This window comes from Psittacula echo (genome assembly GCF_963264785.1).
Source record: "Psittacula echo genome assembly, chromosome: 6".
In the NCBI taxonomy this organism is placed as follows: Eukaryota; Metazoa; Chordata; class Aves; order Psittaciformes; family Psittacidae; genus Psittacula; species Psittacula echo.
This window is the reverse complement of record NC_137743.1, coordinates 12,635,183-12,654,011: the sequence shown is the minus strand read 5'-3', so window position 1 is coordinate 12,654,011 and position 18,829 is coordinate 12,635,183.

Here is an 18,829-nt window from a genome sequence, read left to right as displayed (position 1 = left end):
GAGAGTAGCCTCTAACGGCACATTTCTTCAGCATGTTAGGCCACCTTAAAAGCATTAAAAAATTGAACAATCCTAAAACAACTATTAGCACACTGTCTCACTCTATTTTGTTTAAGAAGCAAAGCATCTATTGGCAAAGACAAGCACTGTTCCTCACTAGCATCACATGGTTTTGGAAGCAAAGCTTTCTTATCAAACTGCATATGATCATTTCACAACTGGAGAGCAGCTTCTTTTGTATGTCAGTTTTGGTTAGTGTGGATGCAGCTATAAAACATGGGAATTCTATTGTACATGATGAACAGCTGATGTGATGGCGTTGTTTGAAAGAGCCAGGAAAAAACAAAGCCTTTGAATCTGTTCAAGGTATACTGCTAAAAGGTTGTTTTTCTGTGGGCCTGCATCCTGAAAAACATTGTGATCCCTGGGGATTATGCCATGAGAAACAAGAAAATTACAAAAGCCAGTTACTGATATTGTTCCTATTGAAGAGAGCACATTCAAGAAAATAAATATGCCTGATACAAATGGAATAACTTTTTTTCTTCTCCTGCTCAGCTTTGTCAGGAAGGACAGGATCCATCTACATGCTGTCTTGTCTGAAAACCGCTTTCATTTGGTTTTGCCTGCTTGGAGGATAAATTCCTTTAACTGCCTTAGTTTCCTGATTTGCTTTCAGCAGCTGATAAGAAGTCCCCTAATCTCCTGTTTTAAAAGCACTCAACACTGCCCATAAGCAATCTGATTTCTCTGAAGTTCTGCCTTCTCATGTGCACCTCTTATCTCAGCATCAGTGAGGGGAAAAGAGTTATCTGCATTATTTTCACACAGATGACTTTAACTGAAACTTCTGGCTATAGAGCAAAACAGCTCAGATACTGCGAGATACATCCATTTAACTGGGCTTGTTTTGCTTTGAAGAAATAGCAGCTTTGTGATCATTTTAGTCCTCAGAATTATTTGTTCCTCCTATCTACAAGAGAATGTGACAGTGTGGAATGCAAAGGCAAGTTCCTCTTGCCATAATAAAATGTTCATGATCACTGCTATGGAGTGTTGTGGTTTAAACCCAGGCTGAAACCCAGAAGAGAGGAAGGATTGTTCCCTCATATTTACAGCAGACATGGGAAAGATGGTAGAGGAATGTCATTTATACTTTTTGATTGTCTTCCCACTCCTGATGATGATCCAGGGTGTTACTTTGGGCATATCTCATGCAGACTGTTTTGAAGCTCACTCCTGGCACCACAAAGCTGCTGCCTTCAGCTGCCTTCACCTTGCCTAGAAATGCCTCAAATGGTGTTGAAGGGAATGGGTGGTGTTACTTTTGGATTGTCATTGTTAGGGTGGTGAAAGTGAGAAAAAGAAGTCTCAGATATGGGATTAGGGTTTCCTTTTTTTACTCAACCCATAAACACTCCAGTTCAGTCAAGAGGAGTAAAACTAGTGTGTTTTGGTGCTTATCTAGTCCATGTTTTTCTTGCCCATAGGGTGAAATGCACAGTAAAGTGAATTTGCTGTTCTTTTATGTTCTTTTTGGGTGACAATCACACTTGAAAATTTGCCATGTAGATGGCTGTTTCAATAACATCATGTGTTTTGAGTATCTGGCCTCAACAGTGAGATTTCATAAACTGGAAAGCTGATACTCAAGTTTTCAGAGACAACCTTCTGTGCATATGTCCATTTTGAAGGAAGAGCACAAAAATAATGCAGTTAACTCTTTTCCCTTCTAACATATCCATTCCAACATGTTTATTTGTTTTCACTGTGTTCCTTCATTAGGTGATTAATTGCTGGCTATTTATCTGTGGTCCATTCACAGTTGAAATTTAAATAAAAAGTGAAAACATGAAGAAAAAGAAAAAAGAAAAAGAGAAAAGAGTGAATCGGGGAGAAGAAATGGTGTGCTTATATTGCTCTTACTTAACATACTGAAAGTTTGTGCTGCTACAGGTTTTCCACACCATTTGACCTAGCAGTGGGGAGCCGAGATGGCTCGATGGCCTAAAAATATTTACATGTCTGCCCTCACATTTCAGGCTTCCTTACAATATTATTAAATATTAAAACATCAAAGCTAGAATGCAGCAAAAAGAGACCTCTCCCTCTCCCCACTGTATGTCAGACCTTTCTGTAGTCTCTCCTAAACTACACTGACCTCTTCAGTTGGCTTTCTGTAGCCACTTTGAGTTTGCAGAATGAAACAAAACATATTCCTGCTTCGACAGAGGTTAGACTTTAAATATGTATATACGACTGTGTACGTGCCTTTCTGGGGTACAGCAGTAAAATACAACCTCAAGCTCTTGTTTGCCAGTGATGTCTGTGTGCTGAGAACTGAAAGTTCCCACCGCATTCATTAAAATACACGCTTTGGGCTGAGCGCATCATTAACAGCTTGGTATTGCTTGTGGCTTGGAGTGGAGCTGTTCACTGCCATACGGTGTGTCCGTGGGGATCACGCTAATGATCTGGAACAGCAGGGAGAGCTGGGCACCTGGAGGGTCCTCACAACTTTCAGGCAAGGCTTTGGGGAAGACTTGCTTAAAATGAAAACACTGCTGCAGCAAGACTTCTTGAATTTTGATAGGAACATCTATGTTTCATAAGTCTTACTGATATTTACTTTCTTTTCAGCACACAATGTTGTGATTTGTGTATGTAATGTGTACTTTTCTTGGTGTAACAATTACCAAAGAGGTCCTCACCTTAAGGTGATATGTTTCGTCAATACTTTAACTTTGATGGAAAATGTTTTATAGTCTTCATTTACATAAGTTTACACATATTTTTACATATATTAGAAATGGAGATGGGGAGATAGAAACAGTGACAGGGAAAAGTGTCAATTTTTTCTTTATTTTTTTTCCCCAGTAAAGACTGATACTTTCCAAACAGCAAATTAAAATCCATAAGGATTTCAACTTTTAACTTATGTCTTCTAACTTTTCATGGATTTGTCTTGTTTTATTTTCCCCTACATATGAACACGAACAAAACAGAATCAGAAAGAAACTTTCCCATTCATCATTTCATGTTTTATTTGTTTCTGAAAGAAAATTTCAAATGCATGCACACACTCAAACTAATGAGCACATGTGCACAAAAATAGGACATTTCTAGAGTTTATTTTTTTCTTTTTTATATATCAATCAGTTTTCTAAAAATACTCTTGATTCTCATCAGCAAATAGTTAGCAATATCTGACCAGTTCTTTGTAACTAAAAAATTCACAAACTTCATCCATTAGAAACTGGAGTGAATCATATGTGAGGCAAAGCTTTCCTACTCCAGCCTTTCAGTCAAGCCAGAAACAATCAACTCCAGATTTTTCTGTCCTGCTCTCTCCATAATATGAAAAAGTGAGTGGGGAAATAATGAAGCAAATGCCAATTTCCCCAAGCTGTGTCAGCCTGGTTTGAGTATGAAGCCAAAGTTTGTACCAGAACTAACTTCTGAGGTAATGCAAATCCAAATAGCTCAGTTTACAATCTGGCCTTCAGTTATTATTTAATCTAGAGAAGCCAGCTTGTCTTTACTAATTATACATTACAAATACCTTGCCATGCTTTGTTCATTAAAGTAAAATAAGAAGTTCAATACATATAGGTTAATGATGTTTAGATCTGCTCAAAAGCTTGTCCTGTAAATGCTTCATGGTTTCTCCATGCAATCATGTTTCTTGAGCTTGGTCTCTGTGAAGAGTAATTGACAGATTATCTAAGATAGCAAAACAGGGGCAGGTTCTGAATCTATCCTTCTCTATCATAGAATTATAGAATGGTTAGGGTTGGAAAGGACCTTAAGATCACTTGTCAGACCAGGAGTGACTTGACAGGGGCTGGAGGCATCAGAAAATGGTTTCCCTTTGTCATTCTCTGCTGATGCTTTGCCACATCAGACCTGCAGAGCAGCAGGCTTGTAGACAAACATGTTTACATTGCCACCTTGCAAAACAAAATGCTATTGGCTTCAAGTTAGATGCCATTAAATCTTCAGCTGGAGACTGCTGTGTGACATTTTTGATTTTGCATGCATAACATACTGTAACTCAATGGCAATGTCTGCTCTCCATATCATTCCTGAAAGAAATAGCTCTTTTAGCCATGCCGGTGTTGATGACAAATATTTCAGATCAATCACTGGAAAGAGATAACAGGAGTGTCTTGGATCATTACAGGACATGAATGCTTAAAAGTAATGATAGGTGGTTACAACCGGTATGACAACTGAGTCCCTCCAGCTTGTGTTTCGCTGTAGAAAACAACTGTGTTATATTTCCCTGTAGGAATATGCTGCTGACTGCCAGATCCTACTGCTTTTTGATGTGAAGTCACATTGTGCATGTTAAAGAGGAGAAATGTTCTTAGTACAAGTTTCTTATTAGCATAGCAGATCTAATTGGAATCTAACGAAGCTGGCAAAGAAATTCGATGTAATTTTCTCCTTTTTTGCGCAATTAAAAAAAGAAATATTATTCTTTTTGTGTGCTATGCTATTGAACTGTCATATTTAGCACATCAGACACCCGTAGTGTATTTCATATAATCTTTCTTAACAGGGGTATAATCTATACTTATTATTTGAAGAGCTAAATTCTTATTGGCTTCAGCTGGAGCTGAATATAAACAGATTAAACAATATGGAAAGACTTTACTATTTGGCCTTTTCATTGGAAAATATAGAAAGATAATACTGAACAAAATGGTTCATTAGATTTTAAACTCAGAAATTATTCTTTTTCAGTTTGATCACTCCAATTTGACTGAAATACTGTGGTGTCTACTTTGTTCACCCCACTAGAAACCATTTATAAATTTTGGTTTGAAAATGACATCCTGGTATGCCTCACTGTAGGTAAAGCTGTTGCTGGAGTTATCTGCTCTGCATCCTTCTTCTCTCATAAGCACCAATTTCAAGTAGAGCACTTCAGTGTAATGAGTTTGCTAGAAGAGGTCCATTGCTCCAGCATCTCTATAATGGTATTAAATTACAGTGAAGATGCTCAAATGTAGAAGTAAGAAACCAAGAACTGATGTTAATTTTCAAAATCACAGAGGCTAGCATGGGACAGGGAAGTTACAGAGATATGTAGGAAGTTTGGATACTAAAGAGAAACACGGTAGTGCAGTGGGAATATGTGTCAGCTGTGAAACATATCGTCAAGGGGTAGTGCCTACCACAGTCTTCAGTCAGAAGTTTTAGCAGAGTCCAGGATCAGGCTATTGAGTGTTAGGTTCACTTGAACTGTGGGTGCACACGTGTGCACACGACTTGGAACCAAAACTGCAGCAGCTGATATAACATCTAGTAGCTCAGATACCAACCCTTTTTTCAACAAGAAGGACTTTGCTACATTTCTTTATATAATTTCAGAAAATCTGTCATAATCACTTTCTGATAAGTGTTTTTTAACTCTTTGTGCCTCTACCGCTTTTTAATTTTAACCTAACTATTCTTCCTTAGGTCCCAGATGAGAATGTCACATGAGTCTGGGTAAAAGAAACTTCAGTAAGGTCTGTATGTATTAAACTGTCTGCTGCTTTTTTTCCCCTAACAAGAATATCCCGACAAATGAGGAAATTAGACTGCTTTGATATGGTCCTGTTTTGATAGAACCATTAAAGTAACTTGGTTTATCTTTCAGGTACTTACAAACTGGTTGTATAATGCTTCCAAAATCATTCCAGATTTTCTGGAGTCTATCAAAGATAACATGACCAGGTTTTAACTGTTACCCTTGACAAAGTTATTCATTTACCCTTAATCGATCTTGTGAGATCTCAAGAGAATTGCTGAAGATTCATTAAGTCCCCCAGATAGTTTAAGGTTATTTTTTTAAGACCTTGATGACATGCATACCTGCAAGTTAACTAAATGATCTTGATATTTTTGCTGTCTTCTGGAGTCTCTTTTTATCTGCTTCTTGTAAATATATCATGGGTAAACTACCTTCTAAGTTGGTCTCAGTCACTGTTAGTTAACTAATATCCTCCTTCTCTTTTCCTCTCACTGAAGAGTATTTTAGCTTAAGAATCACTTTCTGCCATTTCAAGCAGTCTGCACGTTATTGCAATCCTTTTCTCTTGTAGCATGTCCAGCATCTAGAGCAGCCTTGCTTCCATCTATGCTTCATCAACTCCTCTTTTCCTTTTTTCTTTATTTGTTTTTGTTTGTTTTTTCTTTTTTTTTTTTTCTTGGTTTGTTTTATTTTGTTTTTTCCCCTAGCTTCCCTGGAAAGCTGTTTATGGCTTCTCTCAGTACTTTTTGCTTTATTTCCCTCTTTCTTTTACTACAGTGCTTTTAAACAGTCTTATTTACCATTACAAAATGCAATGTTTTAGAGGTTTTTTTCACCATGGTGGATAACAGGATAAAGCTGTATTGCTTGCCTGCTGTACTTTCACTTCGGGTCTGGAGATGTCTCTCCCCTCTACTTGCATAAAGCTTAATGTTAAATATAGAATATACCAGACAGATTTCATTGAAGGAGCATCTTAGCTGAATCAGTAAAGCTACCAGTCTTCTCACATGAGACAACCAGAATGGGAGAGAGAGAACGATCTGGGAAGCCTTGATTCTGAGACATGCAGAGATGGGGCAAACTGTTGCTCTGCCTGAAGAAGAAACATTCCTGAGAGAAGAGACAGGCGAAATAAGCATACTGGAGTTGGAGGGAAAGGCATGCAGAGCATACTGTGAATCAGGCAAAATCATGTATAGTAATCAAGTATTCCAAGTCAGGAGCATGGCTGAGCTTGCATCTTAAAGAAAGCTAAGGTAATTTGAATTTCTGTCGAATGGGGGTAAGCTGCAACTAGTGATTTGTTTACAATGGAATATATGGTGGCACATGCTGCTTCAGGAAGGAAAATCCTGAACATAATAGAGAGGGAAGATGCTCACATGTTGCGAATTGGCCTTGCTAATAGAAAGAATGGGATCTATGAAGAGAGACAGCTTAGTCTTGAAATAAAATCACCCATTGCAACAGGTGCCAAAAGCACAATGCACACATTGCTTCTTATATTGTCCCGTTCTTATGTGCTTTATGAACACAGAAATCAGAGTGCTCTCTTAGCTTTGTCTAAATAAACATGGTTTATTTCTTACGTTTTAAGAGCCAGCTTAAAGCTAGTAAATAAACTAGACTAGTTTCCTGGAAATTTCCCACATGTACTTATACATGTATGTTTTTTCCATTTTCAGTGTTCCCTTACTTCCCTTCGGACTTGGATCCATGTCCCCTACAGTGAATCTAGTTTAAATCATCTATGTATTTTGCATTAATTACACTGCAGTTAGCAATGACAAGCTTTTAATTTAAATTAAAAAAAAAGAAAAATGAAGCATCTAGAGGAGTAACTCTGCAGCAGGCTGCGTCAGACAAAATTGCTAAAAGGCAGCTAGAAGGCTCTAGGAAATATTTCTGGGTCTAAGTTAATTCTGCTCATTCGCAGTGAATTCACACCATCAGAAGCCCAATAAGAGTCAGGTTTGCTTAAGCAACTTCTTAATGAAATTCTTAAGCAGGTGACTAATAGCGAAGTTGGAGCTTGCATGGGCTGACATTTGGTGACACAGTGTCTAGATTTACTCTTAAATTACCTTGTCACAGAGGACATTGTGTGTCAAGGTAACACTAAATGCTAGGCTACTACAGACAGGAATAAAAAACTTGTAATGAGCAATATGTAAAGCCCCTTTCTTTCTGGCTTACAAAATCTCACAGCATGACAAATGCCTCAAACAGATATTATCAGTTTAGTCATTCTATTCAGTCAATAACATTGTCCAACAACTTTGATTCTGAATCTAACACTAGCCCTGGTAAAATAATCCTATTTTTCTCCCTGAGTAGGCTAAGGGGATTTGCAGACAAAGTCCATATGAATGCTTGTGTTTGCCAAACCAATGTTTATTTTCAATGAGACCTTTCTGTAACTTTAGCTTAAATGCTGTAAGAGGGGCTTTGCTGTAAACCCTTTACCAAACAACAACAAATCCAGCCAGTCAGCTAACCAACAGAGAAAGCCCACAATATTTTAATAATAATAAACCATGGTTGAATAAAATTAATTTTAAATACGTAAATATAGACTGTAGAATACTGGATTCCCTCATTCATATACGTGCATATTTTAATGAAGTGTGAATCAAATACCTATTTAGCAAGTCAGGTTGCATATTCTACAAGAAGGATTGTCCGTATTTCTGCCTATTATAGAGATGGTAAAGCCTAAACTGAAATCATTCCATTTCATATCTCCTGTGGTGTTAAGAAGCTCTTTTGATGTGATTTTCCAGGTGCTATTTACAGCGCAGGTATCACTACGAGGGAGAGCAAAAGCAAGAACAACAATAGAAACAAAGACAGGAGGCAGAAGACAAAAAATGAGAGGAGAGAGAAAGAAAACACAGGGATGGAAAACACTATGTGCAAAACAAAGAACTAAATCAGGATTAATTTGCTTCTGAATACTGGAACCCAAGCAGAAGGTAAATCTCACTTTTGTTACTTTGTGTATTGAAATATTTGAAAATATTTCTTATATATATGGGAATGTCCACTCAGAGTACTCTGGAAGATTTTTGCCATGTCTCTACTTCAGGCTACCTTTGAAATTTAATGTCAGGCTTCTGCTTGGAAGTGGTGTGGGGTTGTTTGGTTGTTTGGTTGGTTTTTGTTTGTTTGTTTGTTTTTCAGGTGTCATTTGTTGATTTATTTGATTTTTTCCTAACTCTAGATTACATCTACATCTGTGATAGGTGTCTGGTGTACTCTGTGAGAACACCATTATGTGCGAGTTTTCTTACTGTGCTGTGGTTGCTAACACTGAGTGAGAAATAAGGTTTTTTTAGTTCCCAGCAGCCACAGTAGTTTAGCATTCTGTATTTGAGTTCAGTACATCCTTTATAAAAGGACACACTTCTGCATATCATGGAGACAGCTGATCGGAGCTAGCACAGCTAGAGCCGGAGCCGGCACGCTTCAGAGACCACGAGGGTCAGAAGAGATTAGGAAAAGCAGAGCGGACAGCGCAAAGACATCGCGATTCCCGACATCTCCCGATCCCCGAAGCCCCAGCAGCCCTTGCGAGAGAGCGGCTGACGTGGCAGGGGGCGTTCCCGCGGTAACGGCGACTGCACCCCTGCCCCTTGCCTTGAAAGAGCCTTTGGGAGGGTCGCTGCCCAGCAGGCGCAGGGAGGAACAAGCAGGTTGTGTTGTGGACTCTGTTGCTGGTGTCCCAGACTGCTGACCAATATGGTCGCCTCCAGAAGGAGAGCTTGCAGTAAGGAGACTGTAGCAACTCAGACAGAGACCCTGCCCCAAACCGTGGCTGTTCAGGTCTCTGGCTGCAGGGAGTGCCAGAGCCTGCTGCTGCCGAGGGAGGGAGGCCAGCATTCCACCTGTGTGAGGTGTGAGCAGGTAGAAGATCTGCTTAGATTGGTGGCAGAACTTAAGGAGGAGGTCGAGACGCTGAGGACCATCAGGGACTGTGAAAGGGAGATCGACTGGTGGAGTAACTCCCTAGCATGTCAGCAGGAATGGTTCCAGGGAGATACCCCCCACAAGGGGATGGACCCCCTGTCCTCTCAGACAGAGGGGGATGACCCAAGACAGCCCCTGCTCTGTAGCTGTCGCGCAGAGCTAAGGGACCAAAAAGACGATGAGGGCTGGAAGCGAGTTCCAGTTCGGAACCGTGGGCAACCTTCCTCCCTTCCTGCCCTGCTTCCCCAGGTGCCCCTCAGTAATAGGTTTGAGGCCCTGGATCTTGATGGAGAGGTAAGTGAGGATGTGGTGCAAGGCCAGACTACAAGGTCACATAGGAAAAGGCGGTCGACTTCGCGCCTCAAGACTGCCTCTGACAAGAAAGAAAGAAAAATCATTGTTGTAGGCGATTCCCTTCTGAGAGGAACAGAGGGCCCGATATGCAGAGTTGACCCTCATCATAGGGAAGTGTGTAGTCTGCCTGGAGCCCGGATCAGGGATATCACCAGGGCGCTCCCCAACCTGGTGCACCCGACAGACTACTACCCGCTGCTGGTCTTCCAGACAGGTGGGGGGGAAGCTGCTTCCCGCAGTCTGAGGGGGATGAAGAAAGACTACAGGGCCTTGGGGCGGATGGTGAAAGAGTCTGGGGCTCAAGTGATCTTCTCCTCACTTCTTCCATCTTCCGGTGATGATGTGGGATTGAATGGGAAAATTCAGTCCATAAAGAATTGGCTACGAGACTGGTGCTTTAAGCAGGGCTTTGGGTTCTTTGATAACAGCTGGTTTTATAAGGCTCCAGTCCGGATGATGGCACGTGGGAAAGGTTTAACTCACAGAGGCAAAAGGATGCTGGGGCATGAATTAGCAGGGCTCATTTGGAGAGCTTTAAACTAGATTCGAAGGGGGATGGGGTTGTAACTGGGCTTGCCCCAGTGGGGCAGCACTCTAGGATTGATGAAGACTGGGAGGCCTCCTATAATCCTAGGGTGAAATTGGTGAGCTCAGCTCCCTCCTTGAAATGCCTATACACCAATGCATGCAGCATGGGAAATAAGCAGGAGGAGTTGGAGACCTGTGTTAAGTCAGGAGATTATGATCTGGTGGCAATTACAGAGACGTGGTGGGACAGCTGACATGACTGGAATATAGTCATGGAGGGCTATGTCCTTTTCAGGAAAGACAGGCCAGCCGAGCGGGGTGGTGGGGTTGCTCTTTATGTGCGAGAGCAGCTGCAATGTACTGAGCTCTGTCCAGGAACAGGGGATGAGCGAGTTGAGAGTCTGTGGGTGAGAATTAAGGGGCAGGCTGGCAGGGGCGATACTGTTGTGGGTGTCTGTTACAGGCCACCAGATCAGGGTGAGGAAGTTGACGAGGCCTTCTACAAGCAGCTGAGAGCGGCCTCACAGTCACAGGACGTGGTCGTCGTGGGGGATTTTAACTTCCCTGATGTTTGCTGGAAGGACTACTCAGCAACCCAGCCACAGTCCAGGAGGTTCCTCCAGTGTATGGATGATAACTTCCTCATGCAAATGGTGGATCAGCCAACCAGGAGAGGAGCGCTGCTGGATCTCATCCTCACTAACAAGGAGGGTCTGGTCGAAGCAGTAAAGGTTGAGGGCTGCCTTGGTTGCAGCGACCACGAGATGGTGGAATTCAGGATTTTGTGTGGTAGGACCAGTGGAATAGCAAGTAGAATTGCAACCCTGGACTTTAGCAGGGCAAACTTTGGCCTTTTCAAGCAATTCCTAGGGAAATCCCATGGGCAAGGCTGCTTGAAGGTAAAGGGGCCCAAGATAGTTGATTGACATTCAAGAATTGCTTATTCCAAGCTCAAGAGCAGAGCATCCCGACACGTAGGAAGTCAAGGAAGAGGGCCAGGAGACCTGCGTGGCTAAATAAGGAACTGCTGGGTATGCTCAAGTGGAAGAGGAGAGTTTATAGGTCATGGAAGGAGGGGCTGGCCACTTGGGAGGAATATAAGGCTGCTGCTAGAGGATGTAGGAAGGCAGCTAGGCCTCCTTAGAATTAAATCTGGCCAGAGGGGTCAAGGACAACAGAAAGAGCTTTTTCAAATACATAGCTGATAAAACTAACACCAGAGGCAAGGTTGGCCCACTGGTGAATGGGATGGGTGCCCTGGTGACAGAAGATACTGAGATGGCAGAGTTATTGAATGCCTTCTTTGTCTCAGTCTACTCTGCCGGAGGCAGTCCTGAAGAGCCCTGTACTCCTGAGACCTCAGATGAAGTCAGGTCAACGGAGCAGTTTGCCTTAGTCGATGAGGAATGGGTTAGGGACCAGTTGAGCAATCTGGACATCCATAAATCCATGGGTCCAGATGGGATGCACCCGCGGGTGCTGAGGGAACTGGCGGAAGTCATTGCTAGACCACTCTCCGTCATCTTTACCAAGTCTTGGGAAACGGGAGAGGTGCCTGAGGACTGGAGGAAAGCAAATGTCACTCCAGTCTTCAAAAAGGGCAAGAAGGAGGACCGGGGTAACTATAGACCGGTCAGCCTCACCTCCATCCCTGGGAAAGTGATGGAACACCTTATCCTTGATGCCATCTTAAGGCATGTCAAGGATAAGAGGGTTATGAGGGGCAGTCAACATGGCTTTACCAAGGGGAAGTCATGCTTGACCAACCTCCTAGCCTTTTATGAGGAAATAACATTGTGGATGGATGATGGCAGAGCGGTGGATGTGGTCTACCTTGACTTCAGCAAAGCATTTGACACAGTCCCCCACAGCATCCTCATAGCTAAATTGAGGAAGTGTGGCCTGGATGATCAGGTAGTGAGATGGACTGCGAACTGGCTGAAGGACAGAAGCCAGAGAGTTGTAGTCTATGGGGCGGAGTCCAGTTGGAGGCCTGTATCTAGTGGAGTGCCTCAAGGGTCAGTACTGAGACCAGTATTATTTAATATATTCATCAATGATTTAGATGAGGGAATTGAGTGTACTGTCAGCAAGTTTGCTGATGACACTAAGCTGGGAGGAGTGGCTGACACGCCAGAAGGCTGTGCTGCCATCCAGCGAGACCTGGACAGGCTGGAGAGTTGGGCAGGGAGAAACTTGATGAAATATAACAAGGGAAAGTGTAGAGTCCTGCATCTGGGCAGGAACAACCCCAGGTTCCAATATAGGTTGGGGAACGACCTGTTAGAGAGTAGTGTAGGGGAGAGGGACCTGGGGGTCCTAGTGGACAGCAGGATGACCATGAGCCAACACTGTGCCCTTGTGGCCAAGAAGGCCAATGGCATCCTGGGGTGTATTAGAATGGGGGTGGTCAGTAGGTCGAGAGAGGTCCTCCTTCCCCTCTACTCTGCCCTGGTGAGACCACATCTGGAATATTGTGTCCAGTTCTGGGCCCCTCAGTTCAAGAAGGACAGGGACCTGCTGGAGAGAGTCCAGTGCAGGGCAACTAAGATGATTAAGGGAGTGGAGCATCTCCCTTATGAGGAAAGGCTGAGGGAGCTGGGTCTCTATAGTTTGGAGAAGAGGAGACTGTGGGGGGACCTTATTAGTGTATATAAATATATAAAGGGGGAGTGTCATGAGGATGGAGCCAGGCTCTTCTCAATGGCTAACAATGATAAGACAAGGGGTAATGGGTATAAACTGGAACACAAGAGGTTCCACTTAAACTTGAGAAGAAACTTCTTCTCAGTGAGGGTGACGGAACACTGGAACAGGCTGCCCAGGGAGGTTGTGGAGTCCCCTTCTCTGGAGACATTCAAAACCCGCCTGGACACATTCCTGTGTAACCTTATCTAGGTGTTCCTGCTCTGGCAGGGGGATTGGACTAGATGATCTTTTGAGGTCCCTTCCAATCTCTAACATACTGTGATACTGTGAAAACAACAAAAATTGGTTTGAGATCCCAGTCTCCAAAATGTCAAGGTGTTGGTATTCCTGTTCAAGTTCCTTTTCTTTTTACCATGTGGACTGTCCTTGGAAGATAAGGAAAGTTTAAGGTGTGTTGGTGGCTATTCAGTAGCCGAGTTCTAACAGCCAAATTGAAATAGATCCCTCAAAGCTGGCCATGATCCTCTGATCAAATAGGAGGAAGGATGGTTTAAAGTCAATCTGATTCTGCCCTTGAAATATGAGCAATTTATCCCAAAACTCAGAAAGATACTTTACCAAAACTCTGTACCAAACCTCACCAGTCACAATGCCCTTTCCTAGTTGCTCTCTCAGTAGATATGTGTCACCCCAGGGTAAATGGTAAAATAATGAGTTAGCTTGAAAGGAACAGTTTCTAAGAAAACAGAGCAAGCTGATGATGATGGACAGCAAATCAAGCACCTATCGGCAGCAGCCCCTGAGGTGCTCTGAGATCTAATTGTCTTTAGGGCTGAGCTCTAAAGAAAACTTTCTAATCTCTATGAGAAGTTTCCTCTCCTCAGATGACACCTTACGAAATACTTCTTTGGAGTGTTAGCCAAAGTTTGTAGGGCCACAATGGCCATAGGTCTGCAACCTCAAATCTGTTTATGGCTATCCTTGTGAGAAATGTTTCCTTAGCTTCACTAAGTTATGGTTTTCTGTTTCACTAAGTTAGGAATTTTCTTTCTTTCTTTGCTGGTTCCCCATGGAACATAAGGTGCAGTATCTGTTAAAATACTTGTTTCCAAGCATTTTGAACGTAATGCTCAGTGGATATTTTACTCTATCATTCAACAAACAACTGAGGATTGTTAATGACCTAATACAAAATGCAGGAAGCAGTAGGCAATGGAAGAGCAGTTCTCAGCCTCTGGCTCAGTCTCCAGTGCTTACCCTTTCATTTGCTTCCTTGCTATCAGAGTCAATGTTCTCATTGACATGTTCCTGAGTGAGCTATTGTAGAATCATACTTATCAAAAATATCCTCCTCAATCTCCTTTCCCCCTACCAAAAAAAAAAGCCCATATGAGCAAGGACAGCTGGTAGCATAGCTGACTGGATCAATGTCAGAGAAGAGCTCACTGTCCATTTCACTTTCCAAAAATTTGAAAACACTGTGACCGGGAACAGAAACACTAGAGAAAGGTTGCCTCTGGAGACAAAATGAGTCAGAAGCTCTGTAACAAGATGAAAAGAAAGTGTTATTCAAGGTTGAGAGCATGTTTCTCATTAGGTTGATGGGGGAACCTGAGTTATTGAGTAAGTTCCAAAGGCTCCTGTTATGATATCTTTGGGAGAGTGAGAAGGATACTGGCAAAAAATAGTGATTTTGGAAAAGTAAATTAATCCTAGTGCAATAACTTACAAACATCACTGACATATCAGTGTTGCTTCCCCACTGGACACCATGAGCTTGTCGGTCACTGAGGTCAGTGCTTGATATCTGTTATTTGTATTCTCACTTCCAACTTGTGTCTTGCAGAATGAAGTCTTGTTTGGCTAAAGATGCGACAAATGTACTGTAACATCTGTGCTCAAATTCAGAAGAAAAACATTCTCCTTTGACATCTGATTAGAAATAAGCAACAGAGACAGAGGCACAAAATATATTAATGATAAAATATAGGCTTTCTGCAGCCTAAGAACATCTTGTTTCACCCCCTCTGTGTGCAAGCCATATTCCAGGTCAGTGTGTGGTGCCCCTTCCAGAGCTGGGATTGAATTGGTCAGTCTAGGGTGTATTAATTTGGGTGGCTGAGTGTGCTATTTTGTAATTAGCATTGAGTAAAAGTAGCTTTGTACATTGGGGCTTGAAAAACAGGCAGTTCAAGCACAGGATTAGAAATAACTGGTCACTGTAAGAAGCGGGACCTCCACAGAACAATTTTAGGGATGAAATCAGTGTAGCCTTGAATTATTCTATAAAATAAATCTGAAAACACCAGGATTGGTAATGAAAGGAAGTCTCAGTTCAAGTTTTTGAACTATTTGAACATGTTTAGTTTCTTTGGTCATCTTTATCTGAATGTCTGTTTTCTGAGAATAGTTAGACACAAGAAGTCATTATGAGACAAAGAACGGTATAATCCCTTTTGTTCAGAATTTTTTCCTATATGAAATGTCAACTACATAGTCACATCTAAGGAAAATTCTGCTGTTGATGATCAGTTCTTTCCAACAAAACATGACTGAATTTAAATAAAAGCAATTTTGTCTACTTTAGAACTTCAGTTCCTGTTGTAAATGCTATGACCAGCACCCGTTTGGATGGAGTATGTGACAACATGCTGAACAGAAATGCAAGTGGCACTTGGAATTCATGTCTACTGGTGGGCTTAATTCCTTTTGGTTTTGCTGAGCAGTTGTAATTTCCTAATTCTTTTAAGATATAGCATACTCTTTAAGTGTGAAGATCCGTGCCAATAGGGATGGCATTTGGCTTCATTTTAAGAAATCTTATTGGATTTTAAAAAAATGCTATGAGTCTGTTTGGTATTTTTAATTAATTGTGCTTCTTTTCATGCACTACTTTATGGAATTGTTTTAGAATATCCTTGTGCTGTGTTTGGTTCTGGACAGAGCACTGTAGTTCATTGTGGCATCTCGTGTTTCTGACAGCTCCCTGAATATGCCCTGTTTTGTTATACTTAATTGAGAGGTTGGTAATTTACAGCCTCTGGGTCACCTGTGACTTGCAATTTTGTTTCACAGAGCCTGTGGCAGATGATAGTTTTATTCTCGATAGCACCAAGGTGCATGTTAATAGAAGGTCTACCAAAGGCATTTGAGAGGCCTGTCTGGATGAGCAAAAATGTCCTCTTTCTAATCCAGTGTAGCATCCAAAGGGGCAATAATCACAGGAAAATAAAAGTTTTGATTTGTGTATCCCTGTGTTTAGATGCGGACCAGGAATTTCCAAATATAATCTCCATGTCAATTTAGACCAGATTTCTTTCTGCTGTAGGACTAGAAATCTGCCATTAAAGGGACTTTTGAGATGGCCTTGAAGCTATTAGCTGATACGATAATAATAAATGATAATGGTTCTGGTGGCTGTCAGGTTGTGTTGCCATACCTGGGTCTCTGGGAATGTTCCTCCTGAGGACTAGATCTGCTGTCACTGCTACCTGGTAAGGGGGAAATATGTTTAGCATAAATCATAGAATTGTAGGATAATTAGGGCTGGAAAGGCCCTTAAGATCATCCAGTTCCAACCTCCCTGCCATGGGCAGGGACACCTCGTGCTAAACCATATCACCCAAGCCTCTGTCAAGCCTGGCCTTGAGCACCACCAGGGATGGAGCATTCACAGCTTCCCTGGGCAACCCATTCCAGTGCCTCAACACCCTCACAGTAAAGAACTTCTGCCTTATATCTAATCTAAACTTCCCCTGTTTAAGTCTCTCTTCAAATAGTCATGGCACAAGAACTGCCTGCAGATATAAAGATCTATGGTAAGATATGTCCCCAATGGGAGAAAAGGATAAAGAAATGCCCATTACTTTCTGAAGTACTAGGAAAGCAGAGCCACAAATGCTGGTGTTTGTCACCATGAAAAGCACATGTAGAAACAGTCAAATCCCAGTAGCACCACAAGGAACAGCCAAACATTGTGACACTTCATCTACATCATCTTCCTCTGACGCTACATCATCTTCCTCTGCAATGACCACATGAGAAGACATTTGCAGAGCGAGTATTGTGATAAGGACTGGAAGCTTTCCATTTAGTCCATGCTGCTCAGAGAAAGAATGCCTATTATTTTTTCCACAAAATTTCTAATTGTGGTAATAGTTACAACTTCAACAGATGGTTTAATTGATAGAAAACTCTCTGTAAAAAATTAAAACATCACAGGTCTTTGGAAGAGGTAGCTGTCACCAGCAGATGGGAATTAGGAGAAAACAAAGTTTATTTCCTCAGCAACCATCCAAACACTTCTTTTATCTATTGCAAGAGTTCTAGAAGTTTCTTAATTTCTTGACTTTATCCATTGTCCTGATCTGAAACCCTTGGAAAGACTGGCACCTCCCTTTCCCATATTGGTCTTGTTTTCTCCACAGTGGTGCTCTTTTCTCAATTTGTGGGTTTCAAAGCAGAGCACTGTAGCTATCTGTGCTCAGGGCTTGAAAACAGACAATTTGGTGCATTGCAAATCAGTTTCAAACTCCATTTTGTTAGAAGCACCCCTGGACTGCAAGTTATAAATAATTCCAACAATTCTAAACATCAAGAATGCTATGAATTATGAGCTTTTCATCAGAATAACATGCAGGATCAATAGAAACAGAAGGTGTCTAGATAAGCACATTTCATAATTACTGCTTAGATCTGAAAAAATCAATTTACTAGCACATTTCAGGAAAAAAAGAGGGTTTTTTTACGTGTATTAAAATAATGGTATCTTGATGGAAGGTTACATCCCATCTACCTTTTAATAATACCTCTTAAGAAAATTTAATTTCAACTTCAAAAGAAGCTACATTAAATATCAACCCTGTATAAATGGATCTGACATATTTATGTTTCATTATTTTATTTTATTCCATTCCCTCCCCCAAAGGAAATGAATCAATCATTTGGTACTCTTCATCTTGCTTTTTTTTATGCAAAGCTATCTACTTGAAATAATCAGGCCTCTCTGACAATCAGTTAATAAACAGACACTTATATACTTTTTTCTTGCAGCCTAATAGGCAGGCAATGAGGTTGAAAGATACTGCATAGTGCACATTGTACTTGTTCTTTTTCTCAGATTAATCTAATAAACTCTCAAGCTCTCCAGAGCTTTAAAGATTTATTTCAACAGTCTACTCCACCAGTTAAAAACAAGATATAAAAGTTCAGCAATTTAGATGAAAAGATTCTTATGTTGATAGGTTTGATCAGTCTTTCTTGGAATAAGTCCCATTTGCTTGGATTCAGGCAACAGGAAACATCACTGTATCATTCCACATAGAAGTGACTATGAATGAGACTATTTATAGGAAGTTATTTTCATTAGTGTGTTGTGTTAGGAGGTGGTTGTGTAAGACCGGAGAAGAATAAAGAGTAAATATTTCTTTAAGTGTAAAATTATGATGTAGACCCATTTGTCAGTTCTTTGTAACCTTCAAATGTTTAAAACACTTTGATAGAAAGAGTAGTCCAAGATGTCAAAGAAGCTGAAAAATGAGATCAAATAAAATAGGGGTTTCCCAAAGGTAGATCACATAAGATTAAATCAATAACTGTATTTGATAAGGGAATTTTCCTCCCAGAAAAGACGGGTGTCCTTGCATAAAAAAAAAAAAAAAAAAAGGGGGCATTTATTGCTTCCAAACAAGCAAAAATATAGACAAGGAAAAGAAAAGCAGAAGATTAAAAAAAAAAAAGAGGTATTATGATGTAGGAATAAGAAATTAGAAGACAACAAGCACTGTTGGAAGGAGGTATATG